At 43.4% G+C, this 9,827-nt stretch overlaps 1 pseudogene; it reads left to right on the forward strand.

Annotated features, from left to right (window-relative positions):
* The first annotated feature begins 3,404 nt into the window (after nucleotides 1–3,404).
* On the forward strand, nucleotides 3,405–4,096 carry LOC103594708 (annotated as a pseudogene).
* The last annotated feature ends 5,731 nt before the right edge of the window (nucleotides 4,097–9,827 follow it).

Raw genomic sequence — 9,827 nt, forward strand, 5'->3', positions numbered from 1 at the left:
AAACTGGTCATTAAGCACTTTCGATATCACTTCTGGCTTAAGTAAGGATGCAAAAAGCCAGTAGTGACAAGGAGGGTAGAAGACAGGGGGTGGCATGGGATCGATTGTACGAGCAGGAGGGGAAGGGATGAGACTCAGGGGGAGGGGTGACTTAAGGGGGAAGAAAGAGGCAGGTAGTAAGACCAGGGAGTTGAGGGACTGCTCAAGCAGGCAGTCTATGGAGAGTACAGGATATGCCTCTGAGAGAATGTGGGAACAAACAAATAAAAGAGGCAGGATCATGGGCAAAGAATCTGAACAGTTTTCCAAAGAAGATATACAAGTGGCCAATGAGCACATGAAAAGATGCTCAACATCATTAGCCATCAGAAAAATGGAAATCAAAACTACAATGAGATATCACCTCACATCCACTAGGATGTGTACTATCAAAAACAAAAAACAGACAAAAAATAAGAAGTGTTGACAAGGACGTGGAGAAACTGGAACCCTGTGCATGTTGGTGGGAATGTAAAATGGTGCAGCCACTGTGGAAATCAGTATGGTGCTTCATCAAAAAATTAAAAATTAACTATCATATGATCCAGCAATTCCACTCTGGGTATATACCCAAAAGAAAGTAGGGTCTCAAAGGGATATCTGTACACCCATGTTCATAGCAGCATTATTCGCAATAGCTAAAACATGGAAGCAATCCATGTGTCCATTGATTGATGAATGGATAAGCAGAATGTGGTATATCCATATAATTGAATATTATTGAGCCTTGAAAAGGAAGGAAATTCCACATATGCTACAATATGGATGAACCTTGAGGACATTATGCTCAGTTAAATAAGCCAGTCACAAAAAGGCAAATACTGTAGGATTCCACTTACATAAGGTACCTAGAGTAGTCAGTCAAAGAGATTGTAGAATGATGGTTGCCAAGGGCTGGGGGAAGGGGGAAATGGGGAGTTATTGTTTAATGGATACAGAGTTTCAGTTTTGCAAGGTGAAAAGAGTTCTGGATGGTGGTTGCACAACATTATGAATGTATTTAATATCACTGATTTGTACACTTAAAAATGGTTAAGAAGGCAGCTCCAATCAAGATGGTGGAATAGATGGTCCCCCAGCATCACTCTCTCCCACAAATCAATCAATTTACAAGTATAAAAATTTAACAACAGCCAAGCTGGGGCTGCTAGAGCTCAGGGGAAGAGGAGGAGAGACCTACGGAGTTCATGAAGGTGGGAGAAGCCATGATGAGAAAAAGAAAAACCCATATGGAAGGCTTCCAGCTGTGGCCGCTTCAGGGGAAGAGGAGGAGAGACCTACGGAGTTCATGAAGGTGGGAGAAGCCATGATGAGAAAAAGAAAAACCCATATGGAAGGCTTCCAGCTGTGGCCGCTTTAAGGCCGGAGCTGCTGAGCACATGGAAGCAGGAGATGGCAGAAGCCGCAGCTGTCCCCTTTGGATGGAGTTGCTTGGAGGTGGCAGGGCAGAAGAGGGCCTTGTTGGCCCCCAGGACTGCAAGACCACTAATAGGGTTCCCATGGACCCACACAGGAGCGAAGAGCCAGAACAGCTGAAAAAAGGAGCAATTCAGAGGCCAGTGAGTCATTGCAAGGGACCAGTGCAGGGCCCATCCCATGGGAAGTGTTTGGAGCATGGGCGGTGATGGAGACGGGGGAACAATGGGGCACAGCAAGGACAGCTGATCCAACCCCCAATCAGCACAGGACCACTCAGAGGAGACTGGTCGGGAATGCAGAATTGCATGGGGTGCAGTTTGATGAAAAGACTCAGGCCCAGATCAGAGTTTCTACACAACCCAGGTGCCCCGGGTCTCTGGAGAGCTGGAAGTACCTATAAGGTCAACCATTAAACCCTGAACTGCACAAAAAGCCTTCTCTAGGGAAACAGCAGCAAAGCAGCAATTTAGCTCAACCACACAGCTCATGTACTGGTTCCCACAGGAAGTTCTCCCATTTTAGAAGCAAAGGACAAAAAATTAGTTCCAGCCCAGGCACACCACCCGCACCTCGGAGCCCTGCCCAGGGGCCTGGAGCACGCAGCTGGGGACCAGACCCCCCCGCCCACAACCGGGCACCCTGCCAGCACCTCAGGGCCTGCCCGGAGTCCTGAGGCATAGAGCTGGGGACCGGACATCCCCACAACCAGGCACAACACCAGCGCCAAGGAGCATGCCAAAAACATCACCTCTATGTGGGTGGCCCACCACAGCCACCAAAGTAACCATGGCTGCCATGAAAGTGGCTAGACACCACAACCACCACACAGATGGTCCACCAGCTACTGGAGTGCATTGATACAAGGAGAGACACCAGCAGAGACCAAAGAAAATAAGAGGATTTCTCTCCCCACAAAGCCCATTCTAGAATGACAGAAGAAGCATCTGTTCTATGATAATATTGGGGGACCTGAACGCATATCTCAGCATTAGACAGATCATCTAGGCAACAAATCAACAAATCAACCATTGTTCTTTCAAAAGTAGAAATCTAGGGTTATCAGTGGTGGGAGGGGGGAGGAAGAGGGGGATAGGGAGAGATTGGACAAGGGGCATAAAGAATAAGTACAATTTGTAACAATATATATATATACTATTAATATTGATTTGATCAACATGTCAACATTGAATCCCCAAAATATGTATAATCAATTAGAATTCAATTTTTTAAAAAAAGGTTAAGAAGGTAAATTTTATGTTATGTGTATTTTATCACAATAAAAAAAAATTGGGAAAAAAAGATCTGCCTTCTAGAGTTTCATTCATTTATCTTAGCAGCCACTGAATCATATATAGAAACTGTAGTGTTTTCTCTGAATATGAAGAATAGATGAACAAACATTGTGAATAGTAAAAAAATAAAAAAATAAACCTCAGTGAAATACCACTTCACACAACTGCAATGGGTATAATCAAATTGCCAGATAATAACAAGTGTCGATGAGGATGTGGAGAAATCAGAACCCTGATACTGCTGATGGGAATGTAAACTGGTACAGCCACCTTGGACAGTCTAGTAGGTCCTCAAAACGTTAAAGAGAGGACCACATGCCCAGCAATCCCACTCCTGGGTATATACCCAAGTGAAATAAAAACACATGTCCACACAAAAACTTGTACACAAATGTTCATAGCATTACTCGTAATAACTAAATGTAAACAACTCGAATGGATAAACAAAATGTGGTATATCCACGACAGTTGCATTGTCATATGGAAAACAAAAATGAATCTCAACACTTGTGCTGCAAAAATTGACCTGAAAAGGATTATAGATCTAAACATAAAAGCTAGAACCAGAAAAGCATGACTGGCTAAGGACAGGAGCCTGCTGTGGACCATAATAGCTGTATCAAGTAGCAATGGTGGCAGCTGGCTCAGAGGCGGGCTGAGGAACTGGGTGCAACAGACAGGAAGAGCCCAAGTGGGAGGAAATTCCATAGTAAGCCACAGCTGGTGCAGGACCTGGGTGGCTCCATGAACCTGAGCACTTTTGACTTCTGGACGGGCAGGATGCTGATGAGCAACAAGAACAGGAGATGCCAGCACGTGCACTACAACTCTTCCAACCAGGTCAAGGACAAGCCTGACCTGAATGTGGCGCTCCCTGTCGAGCAAGATGGTGTCCATCTTCAAACACCTGGTAATCAAGTCTACCCAGTAATAAAGAGAATGACCCCCAGAAGACCATGGACCAGCCCTGGCAGCCATTTTGGGAGAAGAAGCTGAGCAGCCTGAACACCTTCGACATCGCTTAGAAGCCTGTCAAGACCACGAACCTTCTCAAAGGCCTGCAATGTTGTCAGCCATTGTCAGAGCCCTGAATACCAGCACCATGCCCATCACGGGGCAGTTCTCAGCCACCATGTAGGAGAACCCTGGCATGTGGTTGAACACAATGCAACCCCTGTGCAAGGCCTTCATGGTGACTGGTGAGGACATCAGTAAGGAGGAAGAGCTGGTGCAGCAGGTGCACAAGCGGGCTAGAGGATGTGCTGATGGCCCACGTGGAGCTGGCCCTCAATGGTGAGGTGCTGCTGGATAAGGCCAATGCTGAGGAGGAGGAAGAGCCCTACTAGGACCAGGAAATGGAGCACGTCTCTGCCCTGCCCAAGAGCCCTGTGCTGCAGGGGCCACCAGCCTGCCTCTTTATAAGCCACCTACATACTCACCCCTCAGCCATGCTTGGGACTAGGCTCAGTGGCTGGGCCCAGCTGGGAAGGAAGGCAGCCCCCTCCTCACTCCTTCCTAGGCATACCTCCTCCTTTCCTAGGCCTCAAAGGGCATAGCTGGAGGATGGACCCCTGCCCAAAAGACCCTCCAAGCTTGCTTTTCTCTGAAGGGCCCAGGTCCTGTTAGTGCTGGTAGCCCCTGGGCCCTGCTGCATGTGACCAGACAGGCAGAGTCACTGGGCACATTCCTGACCCACACACATGGCTTGGCTGTCATGGTCCCTGGCCAGTAAGGGCTGCAGGTGGGTGTCTAGGGCTGAACCCCAGCATGATGTGGGGATGGTAGTGGGAGGTGATGGAAGGTCCATTCAGGAGTTCAGGGCATTGTTCCCTGGGCTGTGTGACCTCTGATGAGGTCATTGGAGTATCTGCAGTGTCCCCTCGCCCTCCAAGGACATTGACCTGGGAAGTTGGGCTGACAGCTTTCCTTTTTTTCCAAGTCAAATCAAAGCACAAATCCTCAGAGGACAAAGGCTGCTGGAGTGCCACAGGTTGGAGGGTTTTAGCCCTGTGTTGGCTGCTGTACCAGGCTGGGAGGGGCTCTGGGCCTCGAGCTGAGTAGGAAGACCCAGGCTTTCTTGAAGGCTGAAGCTGCTAAGGGAAACTCCAGGTGAGGGATGATGTAACATCCTTCTGGGGTCGGTTTCCATAGGAATGGCCCAGTGTCCCCTTGCTGTAACCCCTTTATTTGGCCCAAAGTTCCCCAGGGTGCCTCCCATAGAATGGCTGTGTCTCAGCTCTGCCAGGCAGGTGTCCTGATGGGGTGGGGTAGGACCTAGAGGCTCTGTGACAGAGGGCAGCAATGTGTCCTATACCCACAATGAATAAAGCTGCCTTGAAGCAAATGTGGAAAAAAATCTAGAAACATAAAGCTTCTAGAAGAATACATATAAGGATATTTTCATAATCTTGGAGTAGGCAAAGATTTTTTAGACAAGACACAAAAAGCACTAACCATAAGATGAAAAAAAAAAAGACAAATTGAATTCCATCGAATTGAAAAAGTTTTGTTGATCAGAGATACCACTAGGAAAATAATAAACAAGGCCACAAACTGACAAACTGGAAAAAAATATTCACATTATATATCTCAGATAAAGAACAACAAAAAACAGATACAGAACATATTCCAGCAAACAAGGCATGTCCACAAATCAATAATGAGAAGAAAAATAAACCAATTTTTTAAATGAGCAAAGTAGTTGGTCTCTTCACAAATGTAGCCATAAGCATATAAGAAGGTACTCCATATCATTAATCATCAGGGAAAGGCAAATCAAAACCGTAATGAGAAACCACTGCACATATATTAGACTGACTAAGATCAAGAAGATTGACAACATCAATTATCGGCAAGGACATGGATCAACCAAAGCTCTCCTGCATTGCTGGTGGGAACGTAAAGTGATACAACCACTTGGACAACTGTCTAGTCATTTTTTATAAAGTTAAACATACATTTAACTTATGAGACAGGAATCCCACTCCTATGTATTTATCCAAGAGAAACATATGTCAACAAAAAGACCTGCACAAGAATATTCATAGCACCCTTGTTCATAAAAGCCCGAAACTGAAAACAACCTAAATATCTACAACAGGAGAACGGATTAACAAATTTTATATTTGGAATACTACTCAGCAATAAAAAAGAATGAACTATTGATGCACATAATAGCATGGATAAACTTTGAAAACATATTAAACAAAAGCAAATATATATGAAATCTCAAGATAGAAAAAACTGATCTATAATCAGTTGGTGATAATAATAAAGTAGTTGCCTGGGAGCAGGGGAGGAAGGAGGATTGACTGGCAAGGAGCTCCAGTTATTTTACTGTATGTATGTAATACTGCATGATAGATGATAGACAGAAGATAGATAACATAGAGATAAAGAGAGAGACGATAGACTGATGATAAATAATGGATGGATAGATGATAGACTGGTAGATGATAAATAGATTAGACAGATACATAAATAGACCTTAGCTATGCAGATGATAGATGGTTGACTGACAGATAGTAGATGGATAAATAGATGACCGCTAGGTAGATATCAACAGAAAGATGATACAGAGCTACAGAGGTAATAAGTGACAGATACATAGATAGGTTGACTGATAGATAGTAGATGGATGGATGGATAGATTAAAGAAGAAAAACCAAGTAATATAGGGAAAAGTAAGGCACAATTTAGTAAAGTCCATAAAGGAATAAAGCCCAGGAGGGGTTTAAGATTAGGAAACACCTAATACCACAGAGAACTGAAAAAGCCTCTGTCATGAAAGAGAAAGAAGAAAAACAGAATATATAACTTCTGAGTAAAGAGAAATATCCCTGAGCCCAGTAGAGAATTTAAGAGAAAAAAGTCCGGTATTTCCGGAGACATACTTATCCATAAAAGAAATGTTTCTATGAAAAACAGAGTAATTAAGAATAGGAAGACTCTTGGAAATTATAATATAATGGTTAAAATAAAAACAAAATTCAATAGAAGGTTTGAAAGATAAGGTGGAAGAAATCTCCAAAGGAGTAAAATAAAGCAACACAAAACAAATACAAAAAGAGACAAAGCAAAGAGTTAGAATCACCAGGAGTGTCAACATCCAGTTACTAGGAATTTCACAAACAGAGAAATGGAAAGCAGCAGAGATAAAATCATCCTAGAAATAATACAAGAGTTTCCCAGAGTCAACATAGTCAAACCCAATCTTGGGTTTGAAAAAAACACTGAATGTCCAGCCAAGGAAATAAGAGCAAATGCACATTTATATATATCTTTGTGAGTTCACAATAAGCCAGGTTAAAAAAGAGCTCAAGATCCTGAAAGCTTCCAGACAGAAAGAGCAAGTCATCTAAAAGTTAGAAGTATGGGGCCAGCCGGTGGCCCACTTGGGAGAGTGCGATGCTGAGAACACCAAGGCCATGGGTTCGGATCCTATATAGGGATGGCCGGTTAGCTCACTTGGGAGAGCGTGGTGCTGACAACACTGAGTCAAGGGTTAAGATCCCCTTACCGGTCATCTTTTTAAGAAAAGTAAATAAATAAAATAAAAATAAAAAAATAAAAAATAAATAAAATTAGGGTTAAGATCCCCTTTGCGATGCTGAGAACACCAAGGCCATGGGTTCGGATCCTATATAGGGATGGCCGGTTAGCTCACTTGGGAGAGCGTGGTGCTGACAACACTGAGTCAAGGGTTAAGATCCCCTTACCGGTCATCTTTTTAAGAAAAGTAAATAAATAAAATAAAAATAAAAAAATAAAAAATAAATAAAATTTAGAAGTATTAGGGTAACCTCAGAAACTTCAGATGCATAGGAGAGAACAATAGAGACCAACCCTCCATATTCCTAAGGAAACTATTCCCTGACTAACACTCTATTTACAGCTAAATCATCTATCAGGAGTGAAAGGAGAATAGAAATATGTCCAGATTTGCAAAACCTCAGAAAATATATGCACCCCGCCCCCTGCCACTTCAAATGCTTTATAGGAAGTTACTTTTGCTGCAGGAAGTGGGGAGGAGGAAAACAAGAAAGAACAAGATGTCTGATCCAAGATCCACCAACCCAAGAGGGGCAATCAAAGAATGAAAGCTATGCAGTAGTGCTGGGGGTAAAAAAAAACTACTAGATTGGAACAGGAGGGTGGAAAAGTCTGTGACAGACTGTCATAAGTGTGAACTCCTGAAACCTTGACTAGGATGGAGAGATTCATTCTCTAGAAATGAATAAACATAAGCAAGCACAGGCCAAAAATACTGGCTGGCCGATTAGCTCACTTGGTTAGAGCACAGTGTTATAACATCAAGGTCAAAGGTTCAGATCCCCATATCAACCAGCTGCCAAAAAAAGCAGAAAAACATTAAGAAATGCTTGGGTTGTAAGGGCTGGGGCTGAGGCTTTCTAAAAAAAAAAAAAACTTGGGGTGGGAAAGTTATAAGAAATGAAATATAATCCCAGAAAACTATTTGGTGCTGCAGAGAATATTTATGTGGCCACAATGCAGTACTAATTTTTAACCTTGGGAATCAACCTAGATATAAAGCACAGAAGGGCCACAGAACAGATAGCAAATGTATCTGAGACAGAAGGTGTTCAGTTTCCCTGGGCTTGGGTTATAGGACATGCCTCTGGGTTTCAAGCCAATCCCAGGTCTCAGGCCCCTCCTCTGGACCGTCCCCTAAAGAAAAGTTACCGTTGCTAGTTAGACCTATTTCCAGCACCAACACGGGGAAAATGAGACCACTAGGGGCTACCTTATGCAAATCCAGTGATTGGGCATGCTCAGTAGAGAAGGGATACATAACCCTGGTAGCTGAATGACCTTTCCCAGAGGTGCTAGAGAGCACAGCATATTCTTGAATATGCCTGGTGCACGTGACAGGATTTGACAAATGAATATGCTCCAAGAAGAGACCAACTGGGCAGTGCAAAACTAATGTTACATAACTGGGAACTACCCCCTTAACTGAATATTCATTAGATAGAGAAACTATAAAAACCGAATCCCAGCAGGTGGGGCTGTTGCTCACTTTCCTGGAGGCAACAACCCCCACTTCACTGGCTGAGGTGTATATGCTTTACTCTGTATCAAGCTTACTTTGAGCAAACAGCTGCTCATTCTCTTGAGCCAGCCTGTGCTTTGAACTTTAAGTATGCATTTCTTGCTTTTGTGTTAAACTTGGTGTGGGCCCTGCTCAGTCTGGAGCTAGGACACACTCTCTCTGTGAAATTTATATCTCTTCTTCATTATATTAAATCTGTTCTCACTTTCTACTGTGACTCTGCTCTTGAATTCTTTCCTGTAGCGGAGTCAAGAACCTGGTAAGAGGAGAGGGTGGGTTAGGCCAACTACTGGGCCCCCCAGACCCTACCTCCAACATCCTATCTATCTGCCTGGAAGATGGTAAAGATGTTGGAAGGTCAGAGGTAGAAAGTGGGGAATAAAAGGGTTCAAGACTGCAAAATCTTCATCCTTCCAAGTGGGGGGAGTGAAGAGCCACCATCTAAAGTTAAGGAGAAGGGCTGGCTGGTTAGCTTAGTTGGTTAGAGCATGGTTATAGTTGGTTATAACAGCAAGGTTAAGGGTTTAGATCCCAGTACCAGCGAGACACCAAAAAAAAAAAAAAGAAAGAAAAGAAAGTAAAGGAGATATGCAAGAAAGATGTTCTGCACATTAGTTAAGTTACAATGGGAAGCTTATAAAAGAGATAAAAATTCCAATAGTGAGAGGGTGGGAAGGAGAAGATGGAAAGATGAGGGTGAAAACTAAATGATTACTTATCAAAGTTTTGATTAAATACAGAGGTGACTGCCAGAAGTTAAACGTGGTTGCATTTCTAGGGAGGACAGGCAGGGCATATAGTAAGGGAAGATCAGGGGACTCACATTTTCATTATAAACTCTTCTGTTCTCTTGAAATATGTAACGCTAGGTGAATGTATTTGGTTAATATAAAGTTTGGAAACTGGTGAGAGAGCAAATAAAGCAATGGGCCATGAGGTGCAGATGGAGTAAGGAAAGCAGTGTAACCAGGAGTGGGTTCAAGGAGTTTTTGAAAAGATAAAGA

Source organism: Galeopterus variegatus, unplaced genomic scaffold, assembly GCF_000696425.1.
Source record: "Galeopterus variegatus unplaced genomic scaffold, G_variegatus-3.0.2 Scaffold1608, whole genome shotgun sequence".
NCBI classification, from domain to species: Eukaryota; Metazoa; Chordata; class Mammalia; order Dermoptera; family Cynocephalidae; genus Galeopterus; species Galeopterus variegatus.